Genomic DNA, 15,956 nt, shown 5'->3' with positions numbered 1-15,956 from the left:
GTTTCACTAGGACCGTTGACCTGTCAATCACAGAGCCACCGCAGAGACCTTCAACCTTTCATTCTCAAACACACCTTCATCCAATATAGATCCTCCATTGTACCTAAGTGCTTTTTCAAGGGAAGACGATGGAGAACCTTTAGAACCAGAAGCACGGAACCCCACAGGAATGTGGGGGAATGTGCAAATCTTCAATATCCATATAAGACGTGTGTGATCTTCAATTGCTGGACTGCGGAAGGAAGATGGAGCGCTTGGAGAGAACAGGATGAACCCATTTGGCCGGAGGACTGGGATCAGACCCTCCTGTGAGGTGACAGGAAATCTGAAATATCCATCAAAACCATGTATGTGAGCTAAGTCCTCTGCGCAGTTGCTATGGTGATGGACCTTTAACTTTTGACCATCATAGGTCCCGCCCCTGCAGCGCCGGTGCCCTGCTGAAACACGGCGGAAGAAGAGACATCCCACAGGAGCGGTGAGAGTTTTGTAGCCCTTGGAAAGGACGGTGAGATCCGCCGACTGGCGTTGAGAGCGCCCTGGTTTGCTTTTCACGAAGTGCCGAGTCAGGCCTCGCTCGTTTTCATTCCGGGGGCTGGAGGGGGCCAGAGAGAGTCTGCCCCGCTGGAAATGCCGGGAGATGTCTGCAGGAGATTAAGAGCCAAAGTGAGAGCCGTCGTGTCCTTACACAATGTTATTATGGTCTGGGGTTTGTGATAAAAGACTTCCCCCTTCAGGAAAGGTCAGCGCGGCTCCGGAGCACCGGCACAGTTGCGGCCATTGTCCGGCGGAGTTCGCTCCGCAGACGGGAGCTTTGGAGCCGGACGGACAGGCGGCCCTCCGTGGACTCGGAACTGAAAGCACCCGTAAACAGGACGGGGGTTTAATAAGCGCCGCCCGGCCTTCTTCTGCAGGAGGGTGTTGAAGCACGTTTGTGAACACTCACGTCATGAAGTCCTCGCTCTGAGGCGCGGCGTGCGGCTACATCATCACCTCAAATCTGCAGGACTTTTTTTTTTTTTTATCTGCAAAGCTCAGCTTTCAGTTCCCGTCGTGGACGGGCTTTCCCTCCGGCTTCCCCCCCGCAGAAACACTTCCTCCCCTTTGTTGTGCTTGTTGCTCGACGCAGACGATGGCTTTCGCCGCGACACAATGGGGACGGAGAGGAGTTTCTCTTCCGGTGGGCGACAATAGAAAATAAAAACACAAGCGAAGCAAAGACGCAAACGAGCGGAGAGGCGGTTCCAGGAGTCACAACCCCGTGACTCGCTGTTGTCAGCAGTTTCACAGGAGGAGCTATTTTCCCTCCCGTGAATAACCGAGTGTTTTGGATCGTCTCGAATTCTGAAGAGATGTTTCCGTCGAGTGTAAAAAAACAAACAAACAAAAAATGGCGCTTTTAGAGGGACGGCGGCCCTCGGCCCTGAATGAACCGCTAATGAAGAGCGCTTTATGAATTGTCAACAGAGGAAATGTAAACTGGAGGGCAGGCCCGAACTCGATGTGAGAGGTTGTTTGTGACGATAAACGCTAAAAACCCGCTACGCGATGTTTTCCTCGCGCTCTTTTGGCCGTACGTTGTGTTCGCCAGGTGTTCTCCCCGCACCTGGCGGAGCCGCCAACCCTCGTCCCGCTTAACCTCGACCCTTTGTGTTTTACACAATCTCGCCGAGCAGCTGTGCGGCGTCAGCCCCGGGGGGGGGGAAACGTCAGCAATAAATCCCATTCTGCTTGGATTAAGCCCCCGGAGGGCGGCCGGCACCTGCGGCGTTCTTTGCAAACCGCCGAGTGCATATAAGGTGTGACAAATGGTGCCTGCCGCGGAAAGAGAGGGGAACGCAAGCAAGATAAGACCAAACTTCCACTGCTACTTGCAGAGAAGAAGAAAATGCGTGGACAGATGTCTTACCTCATGACCTGAGCAGCCAGCCAGGATTTCTGTCTTATGAGGAAATTTGCGCCTTGAAAGAGCCAAACGGAGGCGTGTTTGGAGCAAAAAAAAAAAAAAAAAACACAATTGCTGGAAGCGGTGGGTGCGGTGGTGAGAAGGTGGTGAGACGTTAAGGAGAGCTGAAGCTGCCGTCGCCAATGCATGTTCTGCGCCCTGTTTGGTTCGGCGGCCCAACAATGGACCCCGTCTTCCTGAGCAGAGACTTTGTGCGCCGGCTGGCTTTGCCCTCCACCGACCCCTCGGGGCTCGGGTTGTTTTTCCCGAAACAGGATCTCACCTGCAAGCGAACACCAGCGGATCTTCGGAGGAACCTCAACGGATTCGCGCAAACTTGCAGAGCTGACCTGCAACCTGCCGGGGGACACGATCCTTCGACGCCAAGAGTAAAGCGATGGATTCAGCCATTCTTGCTATTGGTGTCTTGACTTTTCGTGTTCATCACAGGGGGAGGATGGAGAAGCTGACCCCAGGCAGGAGAACGAGGAGGAAACCTCCCAGACGGACGCCGGATTGGAAGCAGACTGGAGGAAATAAAGGTGACCACATGAACACACTGCATTCACCCTCTCTTTCATGCGTCTGGACGATATTGGGTCTCCAATGAACCTCCTGGGTGTTTTTGGAGGAACCCGGAGGAACATGGAGGCTCCTCACAGAAAGGTCTCCAACCCCGACCTTCTAGTTGAGAGGCGTGGCGCCGCCCCTGCTTTATGACCAATATTTTGTTCAAAAGTTCCTAATTAGTTTACATATCACCGCCTTCGCTCCTTCAGTCTGGACGTGATGTTCCTCCTGGGATGGAAAACAGATCCCAGGGTGACGTCCTCCGTCTTCCGTCCTCCTCTGCTCAGGTCAGAGTCTGAACCGATTCTTCCCGACAGTTGGTTTCCTCCTGGTCAAACCGCTTTTCCTCCCCGCTCGTGTGTTTTGGTGTCGGTCCCGTTCATCTGAACATCCGCCACGTTCTCTCGCTGGACTCCATCCAGGAGCTTCTCCCTTCCCGGTTCGGAGGTCGCGATGTGATCAATAAAATCCCCGGAGCCGAGCCCAGATGTGACTCGGACACTGGCGCTTTGTGTTCTGTCAAACTGTGTCAGAAAAGGGGAGGCGGGCCAAAGCCGGGGCGCGCACGTCCTGCAGGGACGTCTGGCGGTCAGAACCTGCAAAGCCACACCAGAAGGTCTGCTCTTTCCACTCCTGTGAGGTCAGCTCTCCTGGAGGCCTCCTGGAGTTCCTCTCTGGCTCCTTCCAGGGAAGTCAAAGTGTTTTCTATTTTTTTTTGGGGGGGGGACGGCTGTGTGTTTAACCCGGTGGAGATCTTCAGGTCGGCCAACCGGGGAAGGTCAGAAAAAAACGGCCAATGCAACGTTTCCGTAAAACACACTCATTTATTCGTGCATTCATCGTTTAAAACGCTTATCCTGCACACAATCGCAGCTGTCTTAGAGCGAGCCAGGCTTCGTCCTGGATCCATCCCAGGGCAAACAACCATTCAGTGTAATGGTAACAATATAAATGTAACTAAATGCAACCTAATAAGATACATGTAAGGACTCCTTAATGTTAAATAACTCTTAATTTATTACTCATTCAAATCCAAAATTTTACATATGCATTTGCATACAGTTTTAAAAAAATTGTGTTTACCATTTGCTCTGTTACAGCATAAATCCTTTTCTATTATCAGGTGAAGAAACCCACATTATTCCATCGATGGCTTTTAATTCTTTGACAAGTTGCTAACTTGGGCATATTTAGCTCCGTGTTTGGTGTCAAAATGCCGACATAGATTGTACTCTTTTACAACCGTCGCTGCCTCATAACACAAAATACATACCGTTTTTTTGTCCTTGCATCACAATCATGTGATCCCCTTCCCATCTTTCTTGAACCAGCCTTCCATCTGCATCAACTTCTCTTTTCCTAGACATTAAGGGATCATTTGTATTTCTAAACACCGCTTGAAAATGGTCTTGCTGTGGATACACTGCAATCTGGGGGCGGGATGCCGTCACTTCGCAGGTGGGAAATGTAGTTTATGGTCAATGCACGCGTTTTACTTCTTTATTTTAAGACAGTCGGACTTTTTAAGACGTTCTCACGGGCCAGATAAAATGTCACGGCGGCCCACATTTGGCCCGCGGGCCTTGAGTTTGACACATATTCTAGAAAGACAACCAACCATTCATTTGCTCATTCATGCATCTGGACACTTCAGGATCTCCAGTGAACCTCCTGCATGTTTTGAAGGAGCTGAAGATCCGAGGAACGAGTAAACACTCCAGCTGACCGTTTTGTTTTTTTCCCCCGGGAACCGTTGCACCCCGACGTCTCCATCACCCCCACGGCTGCGGTGCAGGAACCACCGTCGCATCTCCGCGCACGTGGCGTTGTGATGTTCCCGGTTGCCCCCGGTAACGCCTCCCCCCTTCTCCATGTAATATTAACTGTCCGCAGAGTTTCCACCGCAGCACAAAGGGGCATGTGGAGATGAAGCATGCATGCATTCGTGTGTGTGTGTGTGTGCGTGTGCGTGTGTGTGTGCGTGTGTGTGTGTGTGCCAGACTGGGTGCGTTTACTCAAGGAAGATGGCCCACGTTGAAGGGAGCCACAAAGCAGAGCTGATGTTTTCATGGGTCTGGTCCGCGGGGACTCATCCTGTGGGCCCGTGTTATTTAACTCAATGAGGAAGTCTGTAACACACACACACACACACACACACACACACACACACACACACACACGTGATTCACATAATGACTTCCATTCATTTTGCAGTTTAACCGCAACCATAACCAATTCCTGCTCGGTCCTAACCCCAGCCTGGACGACTGCTGCCCGCCGAGTTTGTCTCAATACCAGAAATGGTCTGAAAGGGGGAACAAAAAAATGTGCAGAGAAGAAAAGATTGCGCAACTGTCCCTCCGGAGAACTTTCTAGGACCTTGTTGAAGAACCGCAGAAATGCCGGGTTAGTGTCAGCAGAACGTCTCCAGCGCAGGAGCTCCGACCTGCTGCGTTCTGGGTCTGGATCGCGGCGCCTCATCTTCTTCCGCTAGATGTTCTGGCGATGACGTCGGACTCGAGATGGTTTGGAACGTGTGAAGAGGATCTGGGTTGGGGGACGCGGAGACTAGAGAGGAGGTTTATGGATGTCGGGGAAAGAGAACATGGTGTCGGATGGAGGAAGGCGATTGGCTGTGAGCGACCCCCGAGAAGATCGTCTTCTGCTCTCCGACCGCAAACCTTTAAAACCCCCGGATTCACGATGGAAATAAGTGAACGCATCACAACAACCCCTCCCCGGTGTTAGCTTTCCGCTGGCGTCGCGTAAAAGACGGGGGTCACGTGTCGGAAATCATGACTCGCTTACGTCTTTTCGCTCGCCGTCTTCCCCTTTCGCGGCGAGGCGAGCGACGGGGAAACGGACGCGTCGCCACGACAAACAAACGCAGGGGGGGGCTTTCGCAAACACCTTCCCCGCATCGGGAGCAGAAGTAGCTCCTCGCGTCGTCCAAACACCCGGGGCCTTTGTCCTTGTTTCAACACCCGGCCGAGTTCAGCCGCAGTTCGGCCCGATACGGCGGCCGCCCTCCCGCGCGGGAGGTCCTCTCTTTTTCCTTTTTTCAGCACGTATGTGGGCGGGGAATCACTGATACGCCACTTTCCCTACCTGGATGTGCACCTCGCACCTCCGCGAGGAGCTAACGGCGTCCCGCTAAGCCGCCAGAACGTGTGAACGCTCTCCTTAAAATCACCAGCGCGTGCTGACGAGTAATGGATTACTTTTGAGCGAGGGGTGTGTGTGTGGGGGGGGTGCACGCACACACACGCGTTGATGATGTCACCGATTTCCCAAGAATGTCTGTCGTCGGGGCGATCCCGAGTTGACAGATGTTTTGTCTGGCAAGTTATTAGGTGTAGGTCTGCCTGACATTTTCTTTTTTTTTTTTTTCGGGGGTGGGCAGAGGGTCTGAGCACGCCGCCGCCGCCGCCGCCGCGGATTCCCGTTGATTCCCGCCCGCGCATCACGGATCGGCGGTGTCGGTTACCGGAAGGAGCGAGCGAAGACGCCAAATGTACGTCACGGTTCCGGGTTTTCTCCGCTCCTGGTGCGCAGGGCTGCAAGGCAAGAAAGCAGAAAGAGAGATCGTACGTCTCCGCGGAGGGGAATATTCCGGAAAACTCCATTCCTAATGCGTTCTCCATGCACGGAGGCCTTGTGCTGGGAAATAATGGACCGGGGCCGACTCGTGTGTGCAACCGTAGACCGTGACTCACTCTGCAAAACATTTTTGAATTTACAGCCGTACATGCGATGAGCAAAGCCCAATCCTCCTCCTCCTCCTCCTCCCGAGTTAATTCCCATTTGGATCTCTTTTATACGGCATGTTTTCTTTGGTCGTCTTTGATATCTGCACCAAAAAAAAAAAAAACATTGAAAAAAAAAAAAAAGGCCCCGGGAACATTTAAGTAGCAAACGCACATTTCTGGCTCTCGGCGGCAGCAGTCAGTAAAACATTTTGGCATTTCCCTTCAAAAACAGCGCCGTGGCAAATGGTCTGAGCTCCGCAGCCGGTCTCAGGCCGAGGCCAAACCGTGGGTGGAGGATGGGCTCTCAGACTGATACCAAAAAAGGTAATAGAGAGACTTGCGCAGGGGGAAGGTGAGACTGTACGGGGAAATAAATGAACAAATAATTGGATAGTACAAGAAAAGGTGGACTGAAATTCCCCCCGTGGAGAGCTATTGTTTTGTCGGCGTCGCTATGATGTAACCTCCCCTCCCCCACGCTTCAGTTTACTTTCCCAAAATGGATTGTTTCAGGTGTTGTCCAAGAGAACATGCGTTGATGTAAAGTAGAAGACATAAAAATAAGTGCGTTGAAGTGTGCCCCCCCCCCCCCCCGCCCCTTCAGTCTGGCAGGATCTGCATGGTGTGTCACGCACATCTTGTGATATAAGAGTTTAGAAATGTTTTATTAGAAAACAGTTCTAGCTTTTTTTTATTTATTCGTTGTTTTTTTTTTTTTTAAACCACTACTGGCATGCAGGACGGCGCGGTCGCCACGGCGCTCAGATTCATTTCGTGTGCATGAACCTGGAGGACCGGAACCGGTCTGGAACCGTCCGCACCGTCCATTCGTTAGCACAAAGTGTGCGATTGTAGTCATGTTTGTCCTCATTGGCCGCCTTCGGCACTCGCCATCGTTGCTTCGGCATTCCCTATGACTCCTGTCGTCTTTGTCCTCGGACGCTACTTCCTGAAGGACATCTTTATGGGAAGGACCATCTCGATGAGACCTACCATCTTTACGAGAAGGACCAACTCTACTGGAAGGACCAACTCCCCAAAGGCAACTAACTCTATGAGAGCAACTACCTCTCCAAGAAGGACCTTCTCTACGTGAACCACATTCTGTAATAGAGTGACCATCTCTACGAGACAGACCATCTCTACAAGGGCAATCATCTCTGCAAGAGGAACATGGACTGCGAAATTGACTATCTATTTGAGTGGCCATGAATGTAAGTGACCGTGTTCGCCAAAGTGACCATCTCTACCAGATACACGCTACTTCTGACGTTACTTCCGTAAGAACTATCTTTATGGGAAGGACCAACTCTATGAGAGCAAGTATCTCCACAAGAGAGACCATCTCTACAAGAAGGACCTTCTCTAAACGATCGACATTCTCTAATAGAGTGGCCATCTCCACAAGGGAAGGACCAACTCTGAGAGCAACTTTCTCTACAAGCAGAACATAGACTGCGAAATTGACTGACTATTTGAGTGACGGTTAATACGAGTGACCGTGTCTCCCGAAGTGACCATCTCTGCAAGACAGTCCAACTCTATGAGAGCATCTCCATGAGAATGACGTCTGTACCAGACCAACCACGTCTACAAAAGTCACCATGTCTACAAGAGCAACCGTCTGTACGAAAGTGACCATCTCTACGAGAGCCGCAGTTCAGACGTCAGCCGAACCCGGAGGTCAGGCGGGTCCAACGAGACGTAGCCATGTTTGTCCTCGTGTAGCTTCTTCCTCCTTCACCGCTCGCCATCGTTGCTTCGTTAATCCCGTTGACTCTTGTCGTCTTTGACTTCTGACGCTACTTCCTGTGTCCCGCCACTCCGACGGAACCTGTTTGATTGACAGCTACCGAAGTAGCCACACCCACTGCCCCTGACTCATCTCCTTTACTTGGTTATTTTGGTTATTGATAGCTTTTCGGTATTGGTCCGCTGTTCGGTCTACTTGTTGATGGTCCAACCAGACGCTGATGGGCAGGATGGATCGGATCGTGCATGCCGCAACCACCCCCAAATCTCTATATATAGATATATATATATATATAGCGCAATGAGGGGGCAACCTTCATTGTGCTACACACACACACACACACACACACACACACACACACACATACACATCAACACCGGCCTGCCAAATCTGAAGAAATGCCATTATAGCTCTCCTGTTAGCCACCGCTAGAATTACTGTCAGGGTGTGAACTGTGACCCATGCTTCCCTCAGCAGACTCACTTTTCATCAATCAACCCCCGCACCCAAACACACTCTCACACACACACACACACACACACAATCTCTGAATCAAGCCTCCCCGCTCCCCGGCTGCGGTCGTGGCCGACATGGTTTCTCACAGCGGTGTGTGAAAACAGAACGCCGAAACAAAAACGCGTCTGGTAAAAGTGACGGGTCCAGTGTGTGGCGGGGGGGTCGGCGGGGTCCGGGAGTCGGTTGGGGGGGCGGGGGGGGGGTCTGGTTTGTGGGAGGATGAAGAGCTGAGCCCCTCTTCGTCCCTGCAAAACACACAATGACGCAGAGGAGCTAACCCCCCCCCCCACCCACCTGGCTGCCCGGCCCACTGTTTGCTGAGGCGTCTGCAGGCCAACGTCTGTGTATTTTCGCCCATTCGCCGAGAAGCTTGACCACCGGGGTATTTTTGGAGGTTTTGTTGCCCCGCCGCTCCCCCCGCTTTCCTTCCCCTCGCGTCTTCTTCTTCATTTTTTTTTTTTTCTTGAACCCTCTCCAGGTCAAGACGGAGCCAAACCCGATGCGATCGTCAGACGCGTGTTGATCCTTCCCTTCCAGGAAGCCCTCGGCGTTGACAGGCCCTTCGTGTTCCCGTCCCGCGATTCCCATAACAGGCTGACTCCGCCCGGAGGCGACGCAGGTACGCCTTCGCCCTCCACGGCGCTCCAGGTGAGTTGGCACGTTCACACCGTCTAGACAGGAACGGGTGAGTAACGGTGACGCCTCCTGCAAAGGTGCACCGTTAATGACATTTCCCCGTGGCGGTTCGGAAAGTCCTGGAGGGGACGTCGGATCTGGTGGAGACATTTGAGTGATATTCTCATCACACACGCGCGGGAAAGTGTGTGTGTGTCATGTCGGGGCTATGACGTCGGGGAGGTTTTTTTTTGACGAGGGTGACGGGAGCTGTTCTGAGACGCCGCACCGAAAGTTACGCGAGCTCAGGATACTTTATTGATCCCCCAGGGGGAATTTGCTTGCTTCTGCTAGAGTGTTGAGTGGGGAAAAAATCAAAATAGAACTCTATATAAAAATAAGAAATTATTTACAGGTATATGTATGTATTTTGTGTTTATGTAACAGTTTGTTGTGCAGTAAAAGTAAAACTTTTATTGCACAGAGACAATGGAAGTGTTGCACATACAGAGATGAGTTATAGCCCCGCAGGCAGCGAGGTGATGAAGGGCGTCGGGTTTTGTGGAGGGGGGGTCGGGGGTCGGGGGCCGGGATGCAGGGAACCGCTCACCTGGAGGGCTTTTGGAAACGCCGACGCTCGTTAACGTGACGAAACGTTGATGGTGAGACCATCCGTCTTCTTGCGTCGGCAGGTGGGCCGTTTTGCACGAGCGGCCATGTTTTCCCCGGGGAAGGTAGACGAAACGCAGACCTGTTTCCTCTTCCTACGTCTCGGTCATTAATGGAAACGGCATGGACGGACCGGGGACTCGACCCCATAAGAACAGGGCCCCTCCTGTCTTTGACACACACACACACACACACACACACACAAAGAAAACCATGTTTCCTTTCCCTCACTAACAGTCGTCCGCTCTGCACACAGTGGAGCCCCTCAACATGCCGAGAGCTGGAAAACACGAACACACTTATTTGTGTGTGTGTGTGCGTGTGTGTGTGTGACAGACGTGGCGTGGATGTGGCGTGCACGGATCAGAGGGGGGGGTTGAGAAGAGGGCGCCGTCCCGGAGATGGCAGCACAGGGAACATCTTAAAGTGTAAACTGTGTCTGAACTGAGCGGAAACAGCTGTCTGTGTATGTGTGTATGTGTGTGGATGTGTATGTGTGTGTATGTGTGTGTGTGGGTGTGTGTGGGTGTGTGTGGGTGTGTGTGGGTGTATGGGTGTGTGTGGGGGCGGGGGTGGTCAGCAGTAACATAGCGGTGCTATTCCTGATTCACGATAACCTCCACCTCCTCTAAAAGAAATCTTCCACAGTACAATACGATGTCATATTTTAAAGGTTAAACTGAGAGAATTTATGAAAATAAAATTTTTAACCTTAGATTAATGTCTTGGGGTGTCGTAGAATCATTTCATCTTTTTTTTTATGTGAAAATTTTTTGAAGGAGTGTACTTTGTATTTTTTTTTTTTTTTGATCTACACATGTTAGCATCCCCTAATGGGGTCTCTGCTGTCACCATGGTTACCAATCTTGAACAGACTCGGCTTTGGTACCTTTTTATGACTAAAGGAAGAACGGAGATCAGGGGTTTGACGCCTGGTGATGGATCACACGACCGGTGATTGGTCGAGCCCGCTGAAGACATTGAACGCATACAGTTCTCTATGGGAAGGACCAATTCTACAAGGTTGACCAGGTATGACACCAACTATCTCTATGTATGTTATGTACGTACGAGTATGATCACCTGTCTGAGGGCAACCATCTCTACAAGAAAGACGATGTCGATGAGAGGGACCATCCCTATGAGAGCAACCACCTCAACAAGAAGGACCATTTCTATGGAAAGGACCAATTCTACAAGGGTGACCATCTCTATGAGTCTGATCATCTGTCTGAGGGCGACCATCTCAATGCAAACGCCAATCTCACTGCGAAGGACCATCTCTACAAGAAGGACCATCTCTACGAGAAGGACCATCTCTACAAGAAGGACCATCCCTTCGAGAAGGACCATCTTTATGAGAGCAACCATATGTATGACAGTGACCATCTGTACGAGAGCCTCAGTGCAGACGTTAACCAAACATGGAGGTCAGGCGGCGTCCAACGAGTTGTAGCCATGTTTGTCCTCGTCTGGCTTCTTCCTCCTTCACCGCTCCCCATCGTTGCTTCGGTATTCCCACTGTCCCTAACTAGCTACCCCTAATGTCCCTAACTAGCTTAGCTCACTGTCCCTAACTAGCGATGCTAATTTTCCTTGACTAGCTACACCCATGGTCCCTAACTATTCTCGCCCACTCTCTCTAACTGGCCACGCTCAGTCTCCCTAACTAGCCATGCTCACTGTCCAGAACTAGCCCCACCCACCGCCCCTAACTAGCTGCACCTACAGTCCCTAACTAGCCTCGCTCACTCCCCCTAACTAGCCATGCTCACTGTCCATAACTAGCCACACCCACTGCCCCTAACTAGCTATGCCTACTGTCCCCAACTAGCCTCGCCCTCTGTCCCTAACTAGCCACGTTAATTTTACCTAACTCGCTACAACCACTGTCCCTAACTAGCCTCGTCTGCTGTCCCTAACTAGCCATGCCCACTGTCCCTAACTAGCCGCGCCAACTGTCCCTAACCGGCCAGGCTAATTTTCCCTAACCGGCCAGGCTGACTCTCCATTACTAGCCACACCCATTGCCCCTCACTAGCCATGATTGCTGTCCATAACTAACCACACCCAGTGTGCATCACTGGCGCTGACTAGTTCCTCATCCTCACCTTTAGTTAGTTATTTTGGTTATCGATAGCCTTTTGGTCGATTGTTGTGTCTACTTGTTGATGGTCCAATGCTCCTCCTTCCTGATGTGCACCATCTAGCAACCACCAACCTCCGGGCTTCTCGTCGCTTTGGTTCGTGACTGATGGACCCGCCGATGTTCCTGCGTGAAGTTCCTCCCCCGCGCAGCTTCTGCAGAACTCCACCTGGAACATCCCGTATTCCGTAACTCCACTCCTCCGAGGGAGGCTTCCTCTGCACGCATGTTCATACCTTCACAGATGGTCTGGTCTTCAACCGGCCAGAACCGGCTTCTGTCCAAACCCCCCCTTCAACTTGCTCCCATTCCCTGCTCTCATCAAACTAATCTTCAATGCTCGCCGCCCACGCCGCGGCCGCCTGAAGATCTTCTCTGGACTCTGTCGTTCAGGTTCACGCTTCCCTCAGCCAAGAAAAGGGGCTTGGCGCTGATGTCACTGCTTCTCCTCCTCTGCAGGCTACAAGAGTTGCTCCATCTCCAGGGGCCAGGAAATGTTCTTCATCAACTCTGAGCTGCAGGAGCGCGAGCGGGTCGGCCAGCAAGGATCGACCCGACGCGAGAAGCACTTAGATGTGGAGATCCGGTTTGATTTTTGCAAGATGGGAAAAGAAATATTCGCCGATGCTTTGGAGCTTCTTTTCAGTCCAGAGCGAAAGGTCAAAGAGGAACCAGCTGTGTTGTGGATCCCGTCTGGTTCCTCCTCTGGGGGTGACCTCATCTCCAGGGCGTGCGTGAACGTGACTCAACATCTCGTTCGGCAGATGAAGCGGCGCCATAGGCGACTTTCGAACCCCTCGCCGTCCGCCCGACCCCATCTCGTCGCCATGGCGACTCTTTATTGTAGCATAGTGTTGTGGAATCTTCGGAAAGCCGCCCCGCTCCTTCTCACCCCGCCGTGACCTCTGCGACCTCTCGCCTTGGCCGTAAGCGGACCGACAGATGCTTTTCACATCCTGTGCAGAAAATTCAGGGTGACTCAAAACGAGGCGAAGCGGCGAGAAAGCTGACGGCCGTGAAAGTGATATTTCACAACCGCCGCTCGTCGGCCCGCAGCCGTCTGGGTTAAAAATGGCCGCTCAGACGCTTTTTCCACGTCAAACCTGCAAATCTGCTTAGCGTCCAGCCGACTGCTGCTCTCTGCACAAGGGTTTGTAGGGCGGCGGAGCGGTCAGACATGGGCGGGCCTGACTGGCACACACACACACACACACACACACACACACACACACACACACCGTCTGGCAGCTGCTCACCTGGTCCTCCACCTCTCTTGTACATAAACCAACCACCGTATCCCTTCAACCTCCTGCCTCTACACTAAACCTTAACACATTTGTCTTTTCCACACTTCCACACACACACACACACACACACAAAACCATCCGTCACTCCTTCGGAGACTTCATGTCTCATCCTGATTTCTCGCCAAACATTGTAACAACGTTTGTCTGCTTAGCACAAGGCTAACAGGAAATAGCGGCGACGCTTTCAATTCCACAGCTGATATAAAACAATGCTATTCCTTCATTCGTTCGTTATCTGGACTGCCGAGAGGCGGATTTCACCTTGGATCGATCGCATTCACACTCGCATTTACGATAATACTTTATTGATCTCCCTCTGGGAAATTTGTACCTCTTATAGAAACATGCAACCGTTCACCCTCTCATTTGCACGCCATGGAGGGACATCCAACAGTTCATCCTCTCCACACTTCATATGGATAAATACAGGAATTTCTTGCACATCTTGACATTTTAGGGTCTCCGTTGAACCTCGTGCATGTTTTTGGACAGTGGGAGGAACCGTCAGAGCCTGGAGGAACCCCACGCAGACGCCGGGAGAACATGCAGACACATGAAAAAGCCTCCCTGAGGGATTCCTACCAGGGACCTTCTCGGTGTGAGGCGGGACGCCGCTAAACCCCGGTCATTATTTGTTTAAAAGAAGCTTTTGGACAAGGTTTCCGTATGAGATAATATCTCGATGCTGCTAAGCAAAGCTAAGCTAAGCTAAGCTATGTCTGCAGAGGCTCTCGGTCATCCAGGTCAGGGTGAATTCTTGTCAAAATCTTCTTGTCGTTGCAACTGGACTTGAATTTCTTCCTCATCTGTTACGATGCCCAAAGCTGTCAGCATCGCCAACAGCTTTGGACATCATCGACAATTCCATCACATCCCCGTTTGAGTTCTGGAGCGTCATCCAAAATACCAACCGGGTTGTATAACGTGAACCCCTTCCCCCCCCCGCTCCCCCTCCATGTTTTGATCCTACACGGCTTGGCGCTGTTTCACCGGCGGAAAGTTTTGCGACGGATCTTTCCACACGAATGAGATGGGTGACTCAGTCACACACACACACACACACAGGCAAAAACAAGGACTGTATTTTTGTTGTTCTTGTCCTCAGCCACTTTTCATTCTTCAGCCGTGAGCCACGGCTCGTCCCGCAGACCCTGTGACAGGAATTACACCCTCACACCCGGCCTTGTGAGCGAGCGCCGATGACACAGCATCTGTGTGCAGACGCCGTCCTGCAGCGGGACGCCGTCCGGCTCCGGACTGACTTTTTTTGAATTTTTTTCTCCCCCAACAGAGTTGGCAGAAGTGTTCGTTTCCCACAAATTCACCCCGTGTGCTCCGGGTGAGCAGGAAACCGGCGCTGGCGCAGAGTCTCAGACAGCAGGAAGCGTCCTCTACTTCTTATTATTGGATGTTTATCTATGTTTGGGGACGTCTGCGGCTCAGCTGGTAGATGGTCGCGTGGCTGCACGTAAAATGGGTGAATGTTTGCTAGCGTGGAGCGCTTTTGGATGGTTTGAAGACAGCGATTAAAACGTCTGCAGTTTGATTTATTCATTTATTATCTATTCAGCTGAGTCTGAGGGTCCGCGCCGTCACTGGACGAGAGGAAAAATTGGTAGACGGACGCTGGAATTGGAGATCTGGTGGGAAACCAAGGAGAAGATTGACGGATGTCGTGAGCGGGGATTTGAAGCTATCTGGTGAGACAGAGGAGGATCCAGATCAGGGGTGGGCAAACTTTTTGGCTCACGGGCCGCATTGACTTTTAAAATTTGACAGACGGGCCGGGTCAGCACAAGATACGATATATATATAAAAAAAAAAACATACCAGACTCGTCTGACATTTGCTGGTCGGCAAAACCTTCAAATGTCAAACCCAAGCTGGTTTTGAAGGCAAAACAAGTTTTTCGCTCGTAACTTCACGTCCAGCTCATTCATGTGTGTCAGTACGTCCACAATAAAGGCTAAATCACAAAGCTAATCTGTGTCAATCAACTCGTGTAGCTCCAAAAATGAAATGATCTCCTGTTTGAGCTCCCACATTCATTGATCCAATCCTTCAATTATTCACATCAAGTATGAATTCTCACCAATCTTTGGCGGGCCGGATTAAAAAGACCAACGGGCCGGATGTGGCCCGCGGGCCGTAGTTTGCCCGCCCCTGATCCAGATAATAGGGTTGGATTGAGAATGTTGATTCGCTGTGGTGACCTCTGAAGGGAGAAGCCCAAAAAAAGAGACGTAGAAGCAATCAGCCTCTCATTCACGTGCCAAATAAAGATATAAAACCTCCCACCCCTTTATTGACACGTTCTATAAGGACATCCAACCATTCACCCTCTCATTCACATCATGTAGAGACATAAAACTATTCTGAATAGTATGATCACGTTCAATACATAAATCAGTGTGTGTGTGTGTGTGTGTCGAAGCAACAGGGTGTGTAAACGTTCCATTGATTACACCTCTGCTCTGTGTGTTTTCCATTGGAGGTCCGATGAAGTTGCGCAGCATCTAGGGGGCACCAGACCATCATCTACCACCCGAGGACGAGACCCGGGTGGACGCCGGGGTCAAAAGGTGTCCAGGAAGCGGCCGGCGGGAGATGTTGCCATCGCGTTCAGAATGAACGCCGCCGTCCGTGTTTTAATTCATCTGAACGTTCCTGAGATGGTCTCCATCGG

This window comes from Fistularia commersonii, chromosome 3, assembly GCF_037954325.1.
Source record: "Fistularia commersonii isolate RoL2024-O1a breed Wild chromosome 3, RoL_Fcom_v1.0, whole genome shotgun sequence".
Taxonomy (NCBI): domain Eukaryota; kingdom Metazoa; phylum Chordata; class Actinopteri; order Syngnathiformes; family Fistulariidae; genus Fistularia; species Fistularia commersonii.
Note: the sequence above shows the minus strand (reverse complement) of the source record.